Consider the following 22,544-nt stretch of genomic DNA (forward strand, 5'->3'; position numbering starts at 1 on the left):
TCGACATCACTCATTATCAGAGAAATGCAAATCAAAACCACTATGAGGTACCATTTCACGCCAATCAGAATGGCTGCGATCCAAAAGTCTACAAGCAATAAATGCTGGAGAGGGTGTGGAGAAAAGGGAACCCTCTTACGCTGTTGGGAATGCAAACTAGTACAGCCACTATGGAGAACAGTGTGGAGATTCCTTAAAAAACTGGAAATAGAACCGCCTTATGATCCAGCAATCCCACTGCTGGGCATACACACTGAGGAAACCAGAAGGGAAAGAGACACGTGTACCCCAATGTTCATCGCAGCACTGTTTATAATAGCCAGGACATGGAAGCAACCTAGATGTCCATCAGCAGATGAATGGATAAGAAAACTGTGGTACATATACACAATGGAGTATTACTCAGCTATTAAAAAGAATACATTTGAATCAGTTCTAATGAGGTGGATGAAACTGGAGCCTATTATACAGAGTGAAGTAAGCCAGGAAGAAAAACACCAATACAGTATACTAACGCATATATATGGAATTTAGAAAGATGGTAATGATAACCCTGTATGTGAGACAGCATAAAAGACACAGATGTATAGAACAGTCTTTTGGACTCTGTGGGAGAGGGAGAGGGTGGGATGATTTTGGAGAATGGCATTGAAACATGTATAATATCATATAAGAAACGAATCGCCAGTCCAGGTTCGATGCAGGATACAGGATGCTTGGGGCTGGTGCACTGGGATGACCCAGTAGGATGGTATGGGGAGGCAGGTGGGAGGGGGGTTCAAGATTGGAAACACGTGTACACCCGTGGCGGATTCATGTTAATGTATGGCAAAACCAATACGATATTGTAAAGTAATTAGCCTCCAATTAAAACAAATAAATTAAAAAAAAATAAAGAAGCTGAAGGGGGAAAAAATAAAATTATTATTTCCCTATAAGTGGTCTTGGCACCTTATTTAAAATATTTTGATTATGGATATATGGGTTCATTTCTGGACTCTCAATTCTTTTACATTAATGTATATTTTACCCTTATGCCAATACTACAATGTCTTGATACTAAATTTTATGGTAAGTTATGAATGATCATCTTACTTCCAAATTTATATTTATTTTGACATTTATACATACTTTGTTTATCTTGGGTTTTACTTAAGAGGTATGGGCACTAGTATATCCTTATAATTATTGCATTTTATATGTTCAGTCGCTCAGTTGTGTCTCACTTTTGTGTCCCCATGGACAGTAGCCCGCCAGGCTCCTCTCTCCATGGGAATTTCCTGGCAAGAATACTGGAGTGGGCTGCCATTTTTTCCTCCTGGGGCTCTTCCTGGCCCAGGGTTCAAACCCAAATCTCTGTCTCCTGCATTGCACGCAGATTCTTTATTGCTGAGCCACTGGGAAAGTCTTTGCATTTTATATTTAAAAGCAATAAAGTATAGTGGTTATGGGCACAGTGAGAGTATATTGGTTTATACTTTAACTAAGAAAGCATCAACAAGCTCCCAGGTATTGGGAGCTCATTTTTCACCAAATATAAGGAATAAATGGAAACTCATTTTTCTCCAGAAGAGCAGAAAAGTAAAGCAAAACTGCCTGTGGAAAACTCTGGGGAGGAAGTGGCAGTAAGAGTCTATTCATGGTCATTCTCTAGGAATTTAAGAAAATTTTTTTCTCTAATAATTCTTTTAAAATAGTTTAAATAGTTGGTCTGCCTGCAAAGGCTTGTAGCGTCTTCTGCAGACACCAAGGAATGTACTTTCAAACAACCTCTTGGAATCTCTTCTCAGAACTTATTATTGAGTATGGGCCTCTATGAGAGAGAGCAGGGTAGGTTTCTACCAAACCTATCTCAGCTCTCAGATCATAATTTCAGTTGTAATTTAAAACATAATTTTAAAAGAATCTATGAAAAACAAATATAGCAAATATTCAAAGGACATAGGTTAAGGATATGGGGAGCAGCATGTAGGGACCAATCTAGTAAGTTCAGGCATTAGCACCATTACTGTATTGCAAAGGTCTTGAGCTCTTTTTATGTTTTGTTTTTTTTTTTCTTTTCTTTTTTTTGGGGGGGGGGGGCGTGGAATATTTGTTAGCAACTTTCGTGGCCAAATTACTCCCGGGAGGAAGCTTCAGGGGCCTCATCTGCAAGGAGTTCTAGCGAAAAGACATCACGTTGGGGATTGTGAACAGTCAGCGATGCAACACGAGGTGGCGCTCTCATCCCAGTGAGTGCTGTACAGCAGTACCTCAGATAAACGATAGGCAGCTTCAGGAGACCGTGGTAGATCTGACTGCCATTGGAAGACTGCCTGACAGACTGAACAGCTAACCGGGTACAAAGCCATCGGTGGGGTTGAGAAAGTACGCTGGTACAATAGGACCGAGGGCAGAAAGTAGTATAGCAACAACCCGAGAAAGATAACTAGTGTCTGGACACTGCTTTAGAGTATGCTGATTAGTTACCTTTATTATTTATTTGGGGCTTCCCTGGTGGCTATGTGGTGTTGAAGACTCTTGAGAGTCCCTTGGACTGCAGAGAGATCAAACCAGTCAATCTCAAAGGAAATTCATCCTGAATATTCATTGGAAAGACCGATGCTGAAGCTGACTCCAATACTTTGGCCACCTGAGGCGAAGAGCTGGCTCATTAGAAAAGACTCTGACGCTGGGAAAGATTGAGGGCAGAGGAGAAGACGATGACAGAGGACGAGATGGTTGGATGGCATCACTGATTCAACGGACATGAGTTTGAGCAATCTCCGGGAGATGGTGATGGACAGGGAAGCCTGGCATGCTGGAGTCTATGGAGTCACAAAGAGTCAGACACTACTGAGTGACTGAACAAAAACAAAACAACTGATGGGTGAGATGGTGAAGAATTCATTTGCTGCAATGCAGGAGACCTGGATTCGATCCCTGGATCGAGAAGATCCGCTGGAGAAGGGAATGTCTACCCACTCTAGTATTCATGCCTAGAGGACCCCACCCCTCTGGCAGGCTACAGTCTATAGGATCACAAAGAGTCAGACACGACTGAGTGACTAAGCATTTATTATCTCCAACACCACAGTTCAAAAGCTTCAATTCTTTGGCATAAAGCCTTCTTCAATTGGTCCAACTCTCACATCCATACATGGCTACTGGTAGCTTTGGCTTTATGGATATGAATGCAGAGTTCCAAAGAATAGCAAGGAGAGATAAGAAAGCCTTTCTAAGTGATCAATGCAAAGAAATACAGGAAAACAATGGAATGGGAAAGACTAGAGATCTCTTCAAGAAAATTAGAGATACCAAGGGAACATTTCATTCAAGTGAAGTGAAAGTTGCTCAGTCGTGTCCGACTCTTTGTGACCCCATGGACTATACAGTCTATGGAATTCTCCAGGCTAGAATACTGGAGTGGGTAGCCTTTCCTTTCTCCAGGGGATCTTCCCAACCCGGGGATAGAATCCAGGTCTCTCACATTGCAGGCGGATTCTTTACCAGCTGAGCCACAGGGAAGCCTCTCACTGTTTCGTTCATTCTTTAATTGAAATATAATTGATGTACAATATTATGTTAGTATAAAGTATGTTACATAAGATTTTACATTCTCTTTTTCTCAATCAGTTATGTCAGAGGTTTGGAAATTTTGTTAAAATCGTTAAAGAACCACGTTTTGTGTTTACTGAATTTCTCTGTTGCATCTTTCCTATTCCAGCAACTTCTGCTTTTCTCTGCATTACATATCAGACCTCCTTCAGCCTTCTCATTTACTTCTGACGCTGCCTTTGGCAGATTTTAACAGGGATTAGCTGACAGAAGTGCAATTTTCAGAATCTCAATCCCAGCTTTACAAAATACCGAAAGGAAGAATGGGTTTGGAGTTGAGAGGCAATTGTTTAAGAATCAACTAATATGATCCAAATGATATATTTTTGGAATTTAACTTATATTTTCCAGTGGAGAAAAATAAAAAATATTATTCACCCCTCACTTTTCTCTCCTGCTCTTCCTTCCTTTCTTATAGCTCTAGGCACAGGTGAAATAATGATTATATGTACAGGAATTGGAAAGGTTATACTACTTAAGTCTTAGTATACATTATATTCCTTTTTTTTTTGCTCAGATTTTATTATAGAAAAATAACTCAATGGATCCTTATTTAAGGTTAATTAATATTAAATATGCAACTATGAATACATTTTATTAATGTGATATTGAATTGGAGTTTTCTTTCAAAACATAATATGTCAGTCTTGTCACTATTTTTTATTTCTATTGTGTAATATTTTTAAAGCTATGACTATAATACTATTTTTATAATTGAATTTACTTTCTTTTTAAAATTAATTAATTAATTTTAATTGGAGGATAATTACTTTACAATGTTGTGATACATTATATTTTTGAAACACCACAATTGCAGCAAGATTTAGTGAAGTGCTCTTGAACTAACAACATGGTGTGTATTAGGAGCCAGGTGCTTAAGTCAGATCTGGGTTTGAATTCTGGCTAACTTACTAATTGGGTCTATGGCCTTGGGTAAATTACCTAACTCCTCTGAGCATCCATTTCCTCTTCTTGCTGTGAGGGTTAAGTGAAATAATACCTGTAAAAGTCAGTGCTTGGCACATTATAAGTGCTCAGAAAGGGCTAGCTTTTTATTGTAATTACACAGAGCCAACCATTATAGAATATGGACTATTTTCCCCATGATATGAAGCACTATGGAATATTTTTTTCCCTTCATAGAAAACACAGCAGAAATGCCTAATATCTGTTAATGCCCTGAAGTCCAAAGGTAGAAGAGCTTAATGTTTAAAAGCTACCATGGCCATGGAGTGAACATTACGTGAAAAAAACAAATATTTGGATGAACACCAAGGAAGCCACAGGTGGTTAAAATATTAGCTGGCTGACAAAATAATTCAAGTTGCTTAATGGTGTACAAAGGCAATGCAAAATACTCTTTCTAGATGTGTAGTATCTTTACTGTTAAGTTCTTTCTAAGGTATCTAAGAATTAGGGAAGTAAGACATTTTTATATCGTAGGTGTATGAATTATACTCACTTTGGGAGATTTTTGTTTCCTAGAAGTCAAAGAAAAATACTTTTACAGTGTTAGTTTTTCTTTTATATGATTGCATTACTTGCAAATGTCTTGCCTTAAAATAAATTTATGCATTTCTTGACATATAATTTATGGACGTTTAAAGTCCATTAGACATTTAATAAACAGTTATGTGCAAGGAGCAGTTCTCTTGGACCTTTGGCCCCTGTTGAAACTGGGTAGCTTTCTTTGCACAATATCTAAGTGGCCTGTATAAATTAATTCAATTCTGTTCCACAAACATAATCTGAGCACCTGAAATAGGCCAAAGAGGTTTACAAACAGGACTGTTATCCATGAACCAAAAGGCTACGTGTGCATGTATTGATGGAAAAAGATAGCAGAGCACATGAATTTACACCATCATTAGGAGTTTCAATTTAGTAAAGGGGCAGATATGTGGGCAAACATAATTTACTAATAGTAATTAATGTAGAGCTTTTTGGTTAATTAAAGATAATGTTTCTGAAAATTCCATGTCTTTCTTTTGAGTACTCTGATATTTTCCAACTAATTTTCTTCTTATCACTTTATTATTGTTGCTTAGTTGCTAAGTCGTGTCCGACTCTTTGTGACCCCATGGACTATAGCATGCCAAGCTTCCCTGTCTTTCATTATCTCTGGGAGTTTGCTGAAACTCATGTCCTCACTTTCTTGCTAAACCCGTTTTTTCCTCCCAAACTCTGATTTGCATTAAGTTTGAGGAATTGAATTAGGCCTGTTTAATACAGCTGCTAATCAGACGCTTGCCACAATTACCATTTCAGTTGCCTTTGGATTGTGATTCATAACCAATTAAGTTAAAGTAACATTAATGTACTTTATCTGCCAACCAGCACTGTGATGTGAGAGAAGCTGATAATCTTCAGGTTTTGCAGATGATAACTAGGATCAAATAGGTTAGAAAACCATCAAATTGCAGAGCAATTTAAAGTAGCCTGGAGATTAGAACTCAGGTTCCCTGACTCCCTGTTCAATCCCCTTTGTATACTGAACATAATTTTGCCACCATCTGAGTAATGTTAGAGAGTCTTTGCACGTACCCCAAAGAGCAAATAAGAGATTTAAGTATTCTAGTGTTTGGTTTCCCCATCAAAATATATTTGCGTCGTTTATCTCTTGAAAATTTTCATGAGTCTGTTTAATAGAAACAAGACTGCTTTCACTTTGTTGTAAGAAGCCATCTGGAGCTCTTGGTATACACTGTGTAACTGGGTAAACGTTGGAAATAATTTGTAATTTGGCAAGACACCATATAAAATGAAAAAAATGAGAAATTTTAGTGAGAAGATCCTTAGAATATATATATTTCTATTTTAAAAATAATACTCTTCTATAGAAGTGCTATAACTACATTATGGAATATCTGGAAACTTCAATGGGAGAAAATTTCTGGTTCAGTTCTAGAAAGGTAATTACATCACTATTCTGCTTTCTAGTTTATATGCCTTCCTTCCATGTATCTACTTAAAATACATAATTATACTCACAGTACACATAAAATTTCTATTCTGACTTTCCTCAATGTCATAACGTAATGTGCATTACACTTTCAAATGAGAACATATAAAAAGAAAGTTTAAATTTTCAGATACTTTTGTTTAAATGTGAGTCAATTATAAATTGGTCACTGAAAGGATGTTTAAATTTTAAACATGAAAGACTTTTAAGGGAAAATTGTTAAACTAAAGTGAGAAAATAATTATAGAATTAGAGCTTACTATTAAAAATGAAATGAAACATATTTTAATGTAAAGCACTTACTGTAAAACACATGTCTTTTAATTTGGCGATTCTCTAATGTGCTAGGAAAGTTTATTCTTATGCATTTTCATGCTCAAACATTTTTTTCCTGGTTAGCCTAAGGCACCTAGCTTCTATTTTTTAAATGTTGGTAGAATTTGGACTTATGGAAAGAATGTAAAGGGAAAGAAAAAATGACATGGTATGTAGAATTCCTTTTAAAATAATTCAGAAGAAAAAAGTGAGTTGTAGGTTAAACAATACCAAAAATGTTGATAATTTTTGAATGTGGATGATGCATACATTTTACTATGTCCTGTACTATTGTGTAATTTTGCAAATTTTAAATAATATATAAAAACAAATTAGAGTGGTTCAACTCTTTTCTGCCAATAAAATTTTTTAAAATACATTTGAAATCTAGATTTGGTTGAGAAAGAAGAAAGTTGTCCAAGTTTTTAGTCCACATGAATATCAAGAACCAGCTCTGAGGGGTTCTGATCATGGAGTTTCTTCCCAGCTTTGAAATGATACTGGTTCTAAGGATGGTGGCTGTACCATGAGGCTTACTATTCTAGAGTGGAAAAGGGATTTGAAGAAGGAGGAAAGCCTGAATCTGCCTGTTTAGTCCCCAGGAGACTGTGAGAATTAGATACCAAGAGAGCCATGAGATACACATATCCTGACCTCCCCTCTCTGGGCTGAAATCCTAGAGGGGAGATGTGTTAGGTCAGTTGATGGCATTGTTGTTGTTGCTGCTCAGTTGCTAAGTCATGTCCGACTCTTAGGTCTGTTGAGGGTGTGGGTGCATTTTTTTTGGTGGGCGGGTGTTGAGAGCAGAGGGGTTTTTGCTCCATTCCTCTGGTCAGCTGGGTGTCCACCAGCCTGCAGGGAGACCCTGCTCCACATGGGGCAGCCCTAACAGAGTAAATGAGTAAAACAGTGTGGGGAGGCCAAGCCACGGTATGTTTCACACTCATAATCCTCCCTTTCCATAGCTGTAGACCCTGAAGCAGACAGTGAAGTGTCCAGCGATGGGTTCCTGCCGACCGCACCCCAGGGGCAGTGCCCGGCTACCGTATATGTGCAGGCCTCTAACTGTACCCAAGGCCACGAGGGCACATGGACCTCTTTGTTCATGTAGCTTGATACCATTTATGGGTAATGCTGGGGTGAGCACAACTTGAAAGAACAGCCACTTAATCAAAACAAAACAGACTGAGTTATGAAGCAGATTTTTTTAAAGTAGGAGAGATGAAAATATCGCCATGGACTGAATTGTGCCTCCCCCCAAAATTCATTTGAGCCTGAACTGTCAGTGTGCTTGTATTTGCAGATGGGAACTTTAGAAGCTGATGTGGTTTAGATGAGGTCATGAAGGAGGGATGCTCGTAATCCAATCAGTACAGTCAGTACCTTTCTCTCTGTGCCGTTGAGAATACAGAGAGGAGATGACCACCTGCAAGCCGCAAAGAGAGCTCTCCCCAGATCCTGATCATGTTGGAATACTGATCTAGGACTTCCAGCCTCCAGAACTGGGAGAAAACAGATTTACTTTCTTTAAGCCTCCCAGTCTATGGTATTTTGTTATGGCAGCCTGGTCTGACTGATACAGATACTGTAATTCATCTGGTCATTTTAATTTTTTTTGGCCTGTGGGATCTTAGTTCCTGACCAGGGATTGAACATGAGCCCCTGGCAGTGGAGGCACAGAGTCCCAACCACTGAACCACCAGGGAACTCCAGATACTGTAATTCAAAAATTAAAAATGTACCACTTTCCCCCAGTGGGGAAAGAACTCATAATCACTTATGGAAAACAAAAAAGCTATATATTTTATTATCATACATCTGAGTACAGGGAGAATAAAATTTTAATACCACTACAATTATAGACATATCTGGTAATTATTTCAAATTGTGTACAATGTCTGATAGAATGTGGTCCACTGAGTAAGGGAATGGCAAACCACTTCAGTATTCTTGCCTTGAGAACCCCATGAACAGTATGAAAAGGCAAAATGATAGGATACTGAAAGAGGAAATCCCCAGGTCAGTAGGTGCCCAATATACTACTGGAGATCAGTGGAGAAATCACTCCAGAAAGAATGAAGGGATGGAGCCAAAGCAAAAACAATACCCAGTTGTGGACGTGACTGGTGATAGAAGCAAAGTCCGATGCTGTAAAGAGCAATATTGCATAGGAATCTGGAATGTCAGGTCCATGAATCAAGGCAAATTGCAAATGGTCAAATGAGAGATGGCAAGAGTAAATGTCGACATTCTAGGAATCAGCGAACTAAAATGGACTGGAATGGGTGAATTTAACTCAGATGACCATTATATCTACTACTGCGGGCAGGAATCCCTTAGAAGAAATGGAGTAGCCATCATGGTCAACAAAAGAGTCTGAAATGCAGTACTGGGATGCAATTTCAAAAATGACAGAATGATCTCTGTTCGTTTCCAAGGCAAACCATTCAATATCACAGTAATCCAAGTCTATGCCCCAACCAGTAATGCTGAAGAAGCTGAAGTTGAATGGTTCTATGAAGACCTACAAGACCTTTTAGAACTAATACCCAAAAAAGATGTCCTTTTCATTATAGGGGACTGGAATGCAAGAGTAGGAAGTCAAGAAAAACCTGGAGTAACAGGCAAATTTGGCCTTGGAATACAGAATGAAGCAGGGCAAAGACTAATAGAATCTTGCCAAGAAAATGCACTGGTCATAGCAAACACCCTCTTCCAACAACACAAGAGAAAAATCTACACATGGACATCAGCAGATGGTCAACACCGAAATCAGATTGATTATATTCTTTGCAGCCAAAGATGGAGAAGCTCTATACAGTCAGCAAAAACAAGACCGGGAGCTGACTGTGGCTCAGATCATGAACTCCTTATTGCCAAATTCAGACTTAAATTGAAGAAAGTAGGGAAAACCACTAGACCATTCAGGTATGACCTAAATCAAATCCCTTATGATTATGCAGTGGAAGTGAGAACTAGATTTAAGGGCCTAGATCTGATAGATAGAGTGCCTGATGAACTATGGAATGAGGTTCGTGACATTGTACAGGAGACAGGGATCAAGACCATCCCCATGGAAAAGAAATGCGAAAAAGCAAAATGGCTGTCTGAGGAGGCCTTACAAATAGCTGTGAAAAGAAGAGAAGTGAAAAGCAAAGGAGAAAAGGAAAGATATAAGCATCTGAATGCAGAGTTCCAAAGAATAGCAAGAAGAGATAAGAAAGCCTTCCTCAGGGATCAATGCAAAGAAATAGAGGAAAACAACAGAATGGGAAAGACTAGAGATCTCTTCAAGAAAATTAGAGATACCAAGGGAACATTTCATGCGAAGATGGGCTCAATAAAGGACAGAAATGGTACGGACCTAACAGAAGCAGAAGTTATTAAGAAGAGGTGGTGGGAATACACAGAAGAACTATACAAAAAAGATCTTCATGACCCAGATAATCACGATGGTGTAATCACTCACGTAGAGCCAGACATCCGGGAATGTGAAGTCAAGTGGGCCTTAGAAAGCATCACTATGAACAAAACTAGTGGAGGTGATGGAATTCCAGTTGAACTACTTCAAATCCTGAAAGATGATGCTGTGAAAGTGCTGCACTCAATATGCCAGCAAATTTGGAAAACTCAGCAGTGGCCACAGGACTGGAAAAGGTCAGTGTTCATTCCAATCCCAAAGAAAGGCAATGCCAAAGAATGCTCAAACTACCGCACAATTGCACTCATCTCACATGAGGTCGCACAGAGTCGGACACGACTGAAGTGACTTAGCAGCAGCAGCAGCACGTGCTAGAAACTGCTACTGCTGCTGCTGCTAAGTCACTTCAGTCGTGTCCGACTCTGTGGGACCCCAGAGATGGAGCCCACCAGGCTCCCCCGTCCCTGGGATTCTCCAGGCAAGAACACTGGAGTGGTTTGCCATTTCCTCCTCCAGTGCATGAAAGTGAAAAGTGAAAGTGAAGTCGCTCAGTTGTGTCCAACTCTTAGCGATCCCATGGACTGCAGCCTACCAGGCTCCTCCATCCATGGGATTTTCCAGGCAAGAGTACTGGAGTGGGGTGCCATTGCCTTCTCCCACGCTAGTAAACTAATGCTCAAAATTCTCCAAGCCAGGCTTCAGCAATATGTGAACCGTGAACTTCCAGATGTTCAAGCTGGTTTTAGAAAAGGCAGAGGAACCAGAGATCAAATTGCCAACATCTGCTGGATCATGGAAAAAGCAAGAGAGTTCCAGAAAAACATCTATTTCTGCTTTATTGACTATGTCAAAGCCTTTGACTGTGTGGATCACAATAAACCGTGGAAAATTCTGAAAGAGAAGGGAATACCAGATCACCTGACCTGCCTCTTGAGAAACCTGTATGCAGGTCAGGAAGCAACAGTTAGAACTGGACATGGAACAACAGACTGGTTCCAAATAGGAAAAGGAGTACATCAAGGCTGTATATTGTCACCCTGTTTATTTAACTTAAATGCAGAGTACATTATGAGAAACACTGGGCTGGAAGAAGCACAAGCTGGAATCAAGATTGCCAGGAGAAATATCAATAACCTCAGATATGCAGATGACACCACCTTTATGGCAGAAAGTGAAGAGGAACTAAAAAACCTCTTGATGAAAGTGAAAGAGGAGAGTAAAAAAGTTGGCTTAAAGCTCAACATTCAGAAAACGAAAATCATGGCATCCGGTCCCATCACTTCATGGGAAATAGATGGGGAAACAGTGGAAACAGTGTCAGACTTTATATTTTTGGGCTCCAAAATCACTGCAGATGGTGACTGCAGCCATCATTAAATTAAAAGACACTTACTCCTTGGAAGAAAAGTTATGACCAACCTAGATTGTATATTGAAAAGCAGAGACATTACTTTGCCAACAAAGGTCCGTCTAGTCAAGGCTATGGTTTTTCCAGTGGTCATGTATGGATGTGAGAGTTGGACTGTGAAGAAAGCTGAGCGCCGAAGAATTGATGCTTTTGAAGTGTGGTGTTGGAGAAGACTCTTGAGAGTCCCTTGGACTGCAAGGAGATCCAACCAGTCCATTCTGAAGGAGATCAGCCCTGGGATTTCTTTGGAAGGACTGATGCTAAAGCTGAAACTCCAGTACTTTGGCCACCTCATGTGAAGAGTTGACTTATTGGAAAAGACTCTGATGCTGGGAGGGATTGGGAACAGGAGGAGAAGGGGACGACAGAGGATGAGATGGTGGGATGGCATCACTGACTCGATGGACGTGAGTCTGAGTGAACTTCGGGAGTTGGTGATGAGCAGGGAGGCCTGGTGTTTTGCGATTCATGGGGTCGCAAAGAGTTGGACAGGACTGAGTGACTGAACTGAACTGAACTGAAGCTAGTCTCTGGGCTTTCCAGGTGGAACTAGTGGTAAAGAACCCACCTGCCAGTGCAGGAGACTTTAGTTCTTATTTCTATCCCTGGGCGGGTTCCAGTCCATAGGATCTCAAAGAGTCAGACATGACTGAAGTGGCTTAACACACATGCAAGCTAGTCTCTTATCTAGATTCTAAAGTTCCATTTCGCCACACCAGAAATCATTGTGTGCGGATGTTAGTCATGCAGTCGTGTCCGACTTTTCATAACCCCAGGGAGCATAGTCTGCCAGGCTCTTCTATCCATGCGATTTCCCAGAGAAGTATACTGGAGCGGGTTGCCATTCCCTTCTCCAGGGGATCTTCCTGACCCAGGGATCAAACTAGGGTCTCCTGCATTGCAGGCAGATTCTTCACCATATGAGCCAGAAATATTGTTTATGTGTAAATGTATATTTATATTTGTATATAAATATAAATTTGTGAGAAACTGCCTCCTTTACCAGAACCCACTTAATAATAGACTCCCAAGTTTATCTGGTGGAGAAGGCAATGGCACCCCACTCCAGTACTCTTGCCTGGAAAATCCCATGGATGGAGGAGCCTGGTGGGCTGCAGTCCATGGGGTCGCTAAGAGTCGGACATGACTGAGCGACTTCACTTTCACTTTTCACTTTCATGCACTGGGGAAGGAAATGGCAACCCACTCCAGTGTTCTTGCCTGGAGAATCCCAGGAACGAGGGAGCCTGGTGGGCTGCTGTCTATGAGATTGCACAGAGTTGGACACGACTGAAGCGACTTAGCAGCAGCAGTAGCAGTATGAAGTTTATCTGGGCATGCCTAGAAAATGACTGCATTTCCATCCTTCCTTGGAATTAGGTTTGTCCATGTGACTATATGCCAACAGGATGTGAGTAAAAGATGAGGTGTGCCTTTTCTGGGTATGTCTTTCAAAGGGATAAGCCTATTTCCCCCAGCTCTTCTGCCGGTTTCCACTTGCTCGAGGATGCAGAGCATGGTACAATTGATTTGAGTCCAGAGATGGGTGGCATCAGATTAAAGATGGCTAATATGTCAGCCCCAGACTGCTTATATCTGGTTGTTACTTTAGGGAAATGATGTTTGTATTTTAGTTAGGCCACTGTACTTTATTTTTAATTGAAGGATAATTGCTTAATAATGTTGTGTTGGTTTCTGCTGTACAACAATGTGAATCAGCTATGAGTATACATATATCCCTTCCCTGTTGAGTCTCCCCTCCCCCTGTAATCCCATACTTCTAGGTCATCACAGAGTACCAAGCTGAGCTCCCTGTGCTGTATAGCTGCTTCCCTTTAGCTATCTATTTCACACATAATAGACGTCAATGCTATTCTCTCAATTCACCCCACCCTCTCCTTCCGCCCATGTCCACAAGCTTGTTCTCTACATCTGCGTCTCTATTCTTGCACTGCAAATAGGTTCATTAGTACCATCCTTCTAGACTCCGCATCAGTTCAGTCACTCAGTCGTGTCTGACTCTTTGCGACCCCATGGACTGCTCCAAGCATGCCAGGCTTCCCTGTCCATCACCAATTCCCAGAGCCTGCTCAAACTCATGTCCGTCACATCAGTGATGCCATCCAACCATCTAATCCTCTGTCATCCCCTTCCCCTCCCACCCTCAATCTTTCCCAGCATAACGGTCTTTTCCAATGAGTCGGTTCTTCAAATCAGGTGGCCAAAGTATTGGAGTTTCAGCTTCAGCATCAGTCCTTCCAGTGAATATTTAGGACTGATTTCCGTTAGGATTGACTGGTTGGATCTCCTTGCAGTCCAAGGGACTCTCAAGAATCTTCTCCAACACCATAATTCAAAACCATCAGTTTTTCGGTGCTCAGCTTTCTTTATAGTCCAACTCTGACATCCATACATGACTACTGGAAAAATCAGGTGTTAATATATTTGTTTTTCTCTTTCTGACCCACCTCACTCTATATAACAGGCTCTAGGTTCATCCACTTCACTACAACTGACTTGAATTTATTCCTCTTTATAAGCCATGGTATTTTGAGGTCTTTCTGCTATAGAAGATTAGTGCATTAAATAATATTATACAGGAAAATAAACAGAAGCAAACTCTAACACTAGTTTGTTTATTGTTTTATTTTTAAAAATTGTTAATGTGCTTTAAAGATATTTTTAGATCTCTATTCTTATTCTATCCAGTGTCTCCAGAAATCTCTACATATCTCATTTATTCATTCAATCAGTGTTTATTGGGAGCCTATAATGTGCTACCCTCTTAAGTGTCTGCTATGAGAAGACATGGGGGCATGCTGGAGGTTAAGTCCCCAGAAAAAGTCTTCATTTGATGAGGGATAGAGCTGCTGACAGTTCTAAATTGTGCTCCACTCAGGCCCTCAAGGAGTCTCCAGTGGGACTGAGCCCCAAGTGCCCACAGTAGTAACTTACCCATCAACACAGCCTTCACTGCCTTTTATCTTTTTCTTGTCTTACTTTCTGATTTCCTCACTCTGCCTTCAGAAATCAAACTATAAATCTGCATAAAGAGAAAGACTGAAGAGAGGAAATTGTCAGTGAAGCAATGCAAGGAAATTTCTTAGACCTGAAGGACATTATAACTGACCCTCAAACAATACAGGTTTGAACTGCACAGGTCCACTAACATATGGATTTTTTCCATAGTGATGGTACGTGATCCATAGTGGATTGAATGTGCAGATGAGGAACCATGGTTATACAGAGCTGACTGCAAAGTTATACACAGATTTTTGCAGAGGGTTGACACCCCTATCTCCCTATTGTTCAAGGGTCAACTGTAATGACTGTTTTGAAAAGAGGGAATTATGATCCAGTGCAATGGCTGAAAAAATTCATACCAGATACTTCATGAAATTCTAGAACACTGGTGATGAAGAGTCAAAAGCTTCCAGCAGGGATAGATATTTAATTTCTGCAGCTCAACAAGAAATCAAAAAACATATGGGGCTCCTTGTTAAAAAAAAAAAAAACTATTAAGAATTTCAAGACTGCAGCAGCAGATCACTAAATCAAGTGGATCCCTTTTGGGTGCAGGACATGCATATATGAAGTGGCCAAGGATTCCAGGAAGAAAAAAGTATCAAAAAATCAGAAAAAAAACATCTCTCTTCCCTATCATTCTAAGCTATGACTGTGATTCCTTCTTAACTCAGGATACAGACACAATCATAAGATAGCTATCTCATCTTTCCAACCCTCAAATTACCATCTTGTCTTCACCTGTTCTTAAGCTTTGGATTCTCTTGTTCAGTAGCTGAACTATCCTAGCTCCTGTCTAAAGGCCTATTCTTCAACTCATGTACTGGATCCCATAGCATCTGGCATATTCAAGGATTTTCTCCTTCATTTGGCTCCTTTCTCCTGCATCATTAGTTTTTCCTTTCTTTGGGATCATTCCCATCAGAATATAAATATCACCACCATCTTGAAGAAGTCTTACTTGGCCCAAGACTTCTTCCAGTACAGCCTCATTTCTCTGTTCCCCTTTATAGCAAAATTCAGGGGAAAAAAGAGTTGTCTTTAATTACTCTTCCACTGCTACTTCTTAACTCCCACCTCAATTCTCTCTTCAGTCAGGCGATAGCCATATGACTCCACTGGAACTACTATTGTCAAAGTCAGCAATGACCTCCTCATCTTTTTATAACTGATGGTCAAATCTCAGGTCTCATTTCCACAAAATTTCAAGGGATTTTGAGATATTTCCTTATTATTTCCCGATTATTTCCTTATCCTTAATGATTTTTATCTTTAAATGAGGACATCTCACTTGTCTAGTTTTTCTCCTAATTCACTGACCATTTCTCTTTCCTCTGTTGATTCCTCCCCAGAACTCAGTCCCTGGTCATCTTCTTTTACTCTGTCTAAGCAATTAATTTTATCTCGTGGTATAGTTACCATCTGGTATATGCCATATTTAAATCTTCAGCCTTGGCTTCTCCTTTGAGGTTTAAATTTATATATCCAAATGCCTACTTGAAATCTTGGATGCCTATCAGGTAACCAAGATGTAATATATCCAAAATAGAACTCAATTCCTTCTCCAAAATGTCCAACCTCAACAACTCAATAAAATGGACCCATGATTTATTCAGTAACTTTGGCCAAAACATAGCAATTATCCTGGTTTCATCTCTTGCCCTACATGCCACATCGAATTCATCAATCATTACTTTATGTTGGCTTAAATCCCAAAACATGTCCTGAATTTGGTGATTTTTTTCACCACTTTTGCCACTACCCTGGACTCTCCTTTAAATAATTGCTATATCCCCTAATAACTCTCCCTATGTTTTCTCACTAATATCTACTCTCCATATAACAACCAGAATATCATTCACAGAACCTTATAGTGTAAGAAATATATTTATTACTCTCTTTTACAGATGAGAAAACTGTCTCTGAAGATGGTTAAGGCACTTAATAAATATTTGTTGAATTAATTAATGAACATCATGTGGAACATAGTGACTACTCAATAATTTTCATAATAGGGTCTCAGAATAAAATCTCCCCAGAATGTAGGATTTTAGAAGAGGAATTTTATATATATATATATATATATTATGGTGACTCAGTGGTAAAGAATCCTCCTGACAACATGAAACATGGGTTCAGTCCCTAGGTTTGGAAGATCCCCTGGAGGAAGAAATGACAATTTATTCCAGTATTCTTGCCTGGAGAAGTCCATGGACAAAGCAGCCTGGCGGGCTACAGTCATGGAGTCACAAAGAGCTGGACATGCCTGAGCGATGAAGCACACACATTCACATAGAACTCATAATTTGCCATTACCCAGTAGAGTCTGCCTGCAAAGCTGGAGACACAGGAGATGAGGATTCGATCCGTGGGTTGGGAATATCCTCTGGAGAAGGAAATGGCAACTTACTCCAGTATTCCTACCAGGAAAATCTCATGGACAGAGGAGCCTGGTGGGCTATAGTCCATGGGGTCACAAAGAGTAGGACATGACTGAAGCTACTGAGCTCATGTGCATAGAGAGAGTGGCTCAGATGGTAATGAATCTGTCCACAATGCAGGAGACCTGGGTTCAGTCCCTGGGTTGGGAAGATCTCCTGGAGAAGGGAATGGCAACCCACTCCAGTATTCTTTCCTGTTGAATTCCATGGAGAGAGGTACAGTTCACTGGGTCGCAAAGAACTGGACACAAATGAGCGACTTTCACTTTCATACTATTATACAATTCTTATTGTGCAAGAGTAATACTGTTTGCTATATTATATAGGCAAATCGTACATTGCCTTTCCATTTCACTCTGGGTGAAAGTCGAAATCCCTTCAATGGCCAATAGGATGCTCTGTGATCTGCTGTCTTTACCTCTCTGACTTCTTCTGGTCTCTCTCCATTTGATCACTCTATTTCAGACACACTGACTGTCACTATTCTTCCCATACATCAGGGATGCTCCTGTCTCAGAGCCTTTGCACTAATTCTTCCCTTTGTCTTGAACATTTTTTATCCTTATACATATGTGACACCTACCTTATCCCATTCAAATGTTTGCCCAGCTATCACACTCTCAGTGAGGTCTACTCTGCCTGCCTTATTTAAAATTGCTAGCAATCTTATGTTGCCTGCACTCCAAGTCTCCTTTTATTTGCTCCAATTTTAATTTTTCCATAATACCATGCACCCTTTAAAATATAATTTACTTATTTATTATGCTAATATTGTTTGTTTCCCTGTGCTAGAAGGTAAATTTTATGACAATAGGATTTTTAAAATTAATATGAAGCAATAATATTTGTTGAATGAATGAATGAATCAATGACAGTTGTGAAATAACCTGAGAAAGTTATTTCCTGTATGAAATATTGAGAATTTATATTTACAAAGCCCAGTTTATTAAGACTATATGTGAACATTTTCTCACTTATAAATAAATTTCATATATTTTTAAAAGGTAAAATATATTCTACCAAATTTGAAAAAGCATTAAGGGCTATTGAAAATAAGACTATTATTTATCACAACTAACCCCTACATGAATAAAGTAAGTTTGTTTTGTCCATCTATGGTTATTAAAATCAAGTTCTTGAAATCAAATTACTTTGCAATGACTCATAATTCTTATGTTATCTCCTTACTTCAAGGTTGAAGTAACAATATTTGCAAGACTACTTTCCAACCTATATGTTTCTCAAATTTTCCTTTTTAACTATGCTATATGACTCTGAATTTTGCTAAGGGTAAAATGGTCTTACTTGGATAAGAAGGGAATTTTAAATTTGTCTTCAACCTGCTTTTTGTCATGGTTATTGACCTGGGCCAGTTTTTTTCAAATGTCTCTAACACCAAGGTTGCAAGTGAAAGTGAAAGTGAAGTCGCTCAGTCGTGTCCGACTCTGCGACCCCATGGACTACAGCCTATCAGGCTCCTCCGTCCATGGGATTTTCCAGGCAAGAGTGCTGAGTGGATTGCCATTTCCTTCTCCAGGGGATCTTCCTGACCCAGGACTCGAACCCGGGTCTCCCTCATTGCAGGCAGACGCTTTGCTGTCTGAGCCACCAGGGGAGCCCTAAGTTGCAAAGTTTCAAGAAAAATAGTTCCAAGTATCTAGAGTGACATCAGCAAGATGGCAACATCGACTTTCCCATGGATATACAGAATATGCACACAGTTATAAATTATACATGACTAAAGAAGAGGTAAGAGACAGAATTTCACAATCCCCTCCCCCTTCACTCCAAGCAGCCAGAGCAGGCCTCCCTCAAATGTTCTAGAACCGGGAAACTTCATGGAACCTAGAAGAGTTCCGTGTTGTTCTATTGTTGTCTCTGGTCAAAACCAGCCACAAAAAGGGCCCGTTTGCCATCATTTATCCAGTTTGGAGTGACATCCTCTGTACTTTGAAGCTCTGCTCAGCCCACTTTCAGATAATTTTCTGCTTGACAGTGACCTTGACAGTTGCCCAGGACACTTGTAATGCACACACTCCCAAAAGGTTGGAGGCTTTAGCCATCTTAAGGAGTAAGGTAATTTGAAGTCAGATATTTTTCTTCATCCAAGAGGGACTAGAAAGAATCAGTTTGAAATTGCCTATCCAGCAGAACAGAATAAATCTTCTATAAAATTTTATATACGTGGATATGTCTAGTTCTGAGTGTTAGAAAAATACCAGTTACAAAGTTTCAACCTTCCTAAGCATTGACATGTTCAGAAGCTCTAATATATGCATAGAGAATATTTTTCTTAGATTTATTTAAAAATAAGATTCCCTAGTCACGGAACTTAATATTTTGTTCTCTCTCTCTCCTTTTTTTTTTTTTTTTTGGCTGCACCATGCAGCATGAGGGATCTTAGTTACCCAACAAGGAATTGAACCTGTGTCCCCTGCACAGGAAGAATGGAGTCCTAAACCACTGGACCACCAGGGAGATCCCCAGAAATTAATATTTTCACTGTCTCCAAAGTCTCCAATTTGGATATAAAATCTTAAATAAAATGTGTTTATATATAATATATATATTATTAATATGTATGATATATATAACATATAGATATATATGTATATAGGTGTATACATACATACATAGTTTAAACACTATATATAATTAAAAGAAGTAAATAAAATAAAATATTTACAGAATATCTGAAGCACTCCAGTGTCCACAGAAACATAACTTGAAAATCATTGCTCTAGATACTGGTTACAAAGATTACAAAGATTACAAAGATCAGTAAGAGATGGTGTGTGCTTGAGAGAACCTCATAATCTTAGAGGGGCTATTCAATAATGTGTACATTAATATAGCTTGTTGTCTAGTTTCCAACTAGTATGAAAATGATTGCATTTGCAAAGGGTAAATTTTCTGTTTTGCTTTTCCTTAATCTCTTTAAGATCAATTCTATTATTCTTCAGTGCAAAATACTATGTGCAATGATCAAGAGTTAATTGGATTTTAAAGCTTTAAAGCTAGATGTAACTTCTGAAGTATGCTTCTGCAGTTTCTCATTCTCCTTAGCATCTATAGCCAATTGTGAAACTATATAAGAAGGTATATGAAATATGTGATTTCTGATGTCATCTATACTTCCCCAGGATTATTATGATGGTGCAAGAAAACAAATCTAGACAGTGTATTAAAAAGCAGAGACATCGGAAGTGCACTCAGCAGTCCCGCGGATCTGTCTCTTGCTTCCACAGTGCTTGGATGGAACAGACCTAGGGATGCCACTTGCTTCAGGCTCCGACCACTCTCCAACCTTTTTTTCCAGTCACAACATTCAGAATCAGCCACTCAGCTGTCCGTGATCACTGGGACCAGCAACCATTTTTTTTAATCTTAACTTCTTATTACCGATCAACCATGAGCTCCCAGATTCATCAGAATTATTCAATAGGTGGAGCCTGCCCTCCACCTCCTGGTCAACATGCATCTGTGGATCTCTGACACCTACCTCTCTCTTTGCTTCTATTTCGACCAGGACGATGTGGTTCTGGAGGATGTGGGCCACTTTTTTTTTTTTTTTTTTTTTTGCAAATTGGTCAAGGAGAAGCATGAGGGCACACAGCGTCTCTTGAAAATGCAAAACCAGTGCGGCTGTGCCCTCTCCCTGGACATACAGAAGCATCTCAAGATGAGTGGGGTAAAACCTAGGATGCTATGGAAGCCACCCTTCTCAAGGAGAAGAATCTGAACCAGGCCCTTTTGGGTCTGCATAGACTGGGTTCTGCCTGCGTAGACCCCCGCATCTGTGACTTCCGGGAGAACCACTTCCAAATGAGGTGAAACTCTCAAGAAGATGGGTGACCACCTGACTCACCTCTGCAGGCTGGTTGGTCCCCAGGCTGGGTTGGGCAAATATCTTTTTGAAAAGCTCATCCTCAAGCATGACTAGGAGTCTCTGGAACCCAGTAGCCTTTGAGGAGCTCCCTTAACATCAGGGCTGCCTGAAGCCCCTCTCTGAATCAACTAGGCAGTTTTTCAACACTCTGGAGCCCTCTCTCAAGCCTTGGGCCAAATGGAAACAATAAAGCTTTTTTCAGAAAAAAAAAAAAAAAAAGAAGCAGAGACATCATGTTGCCACCAAAGGAACATATAGTCAAAGCTGTGGTTTTTTCAGTAGTCATATACGGATGCGGATGCGAGAGCTGGATAATAAAGAAAACTGAGTGTGGAAAAGTTGATGCTTTTGAACTGTGGTGCTGGAGAAGACCCTTGAGAGGCCCTTGGACAGCAAGGGGATCAAAGCAGTCAATTTTAATGGAATCAACCCTGAATATTCATTGAAAAGACTGATGCTGAAGCTGAAGCTCCACTACTTTGGTCACCTGATGCAAAGAGCATACTCAATGGAAATGAGGGCTTCCTTTATAGCCCAGTTAGTAAAGAATCCACCTGCAATGCAGGAGACCCTGGTTCGATTCCTGGTCAGGAAGATCTGCTGGAGATGGGATAGGCTACCCACTCCAGTATTCTTGGGCTTCCCTTGTGGCTCAGCTGGTAAAGAATCCACCTGCAATGCAGGAGACCTGGGTTCGATCCCTGGGTTGGGAAGATCCCCTGGATAAGGGAAAGGCTACCCACTCCAGTATTCTAGCCTGGAGAAATCCATGGACAGTCCATGGGGTTGCAAAGAGTCCGGACACAACTGAGCGACTTTCACTTTCACTTTCAGATACTGGGAAAGATTGAAGGCAAAAGGAGATGGGGGTGGTAGAAGATGAGATGGCTAGATAGCATCTCTGACTCAATGATTTGAGAAAACTCTGGGAGATAGTGGAGGACGAAGGAGCCTGGCGTGCTATAGTTCAACGGGTTGTAAAGAGTCAGACATAACTTAGTGACTGAACAATGAGAACAACAAAATTTACCAGTACTAAGATTCATAAGACTACTTCATGCCTTAAATGTTTGTTCAGTTTTAGTTTCAATTATTTTTGAATAAATAATACACTAAGATGATTCACATTTTTACAAAGGTGTAAACAAATATTTCTGTGGAAAGTATCCATTCCATAACTGTTCCATGGTCATCCAGCTCCAGCACCCCAGGACTCAACAAGTGTTACCATTTTATTACATATCCTTCCAGATTGTTTGAGTCAAGCCAGATCTTTTTTACCATGATGAGTCAATACCTGTATGTCCCTCCTGATACACTACTTTTAAAAACTCCTGTTCTTATTTTATTATACTTTGTTATTTTCCTGAGAAATATACCTGAGAGATAATTTCATATGCATTTATAAGAGTTTTTTCCTTTTTTGTATGGGGCATCATATTCCATTGAATTGATGCAGTGTTACATTTAGATGTGAATGATCATAT

General features: G+C 39.9%; 1 pseudogene; it reads left to right on the forward strand.

Moving 5' to 3' along the window:
- The first annotated feature begins 20,579 nt into the window (after positions 1-20,579).
- On the forward strand, positions 20,580-21,111 carry LOC129657268 (ferritin light chain-like; annotated as a pseudogene).
- The last annotated feature ends 1,433 nt before the right edge of the window (positions 21,112-22,544 follow it).

The sequence above is a fragment of the Bubalus kerabau genome, chromosome 7, assembly GCF_029407905.1.
Source record: "Bubalus kerabau isolate K-KA32 ecotype Philippines breed swamp buffalo chromosome 7, PCC_UOA_SB_1v2, whole genome shotgun sequence".
Lineage (NCBI taxonomy): Eukaryota > Metazoa > Chordata > Mammalia > Artiodactyla > Bovidae > Bubalus > Bubalus kerabau.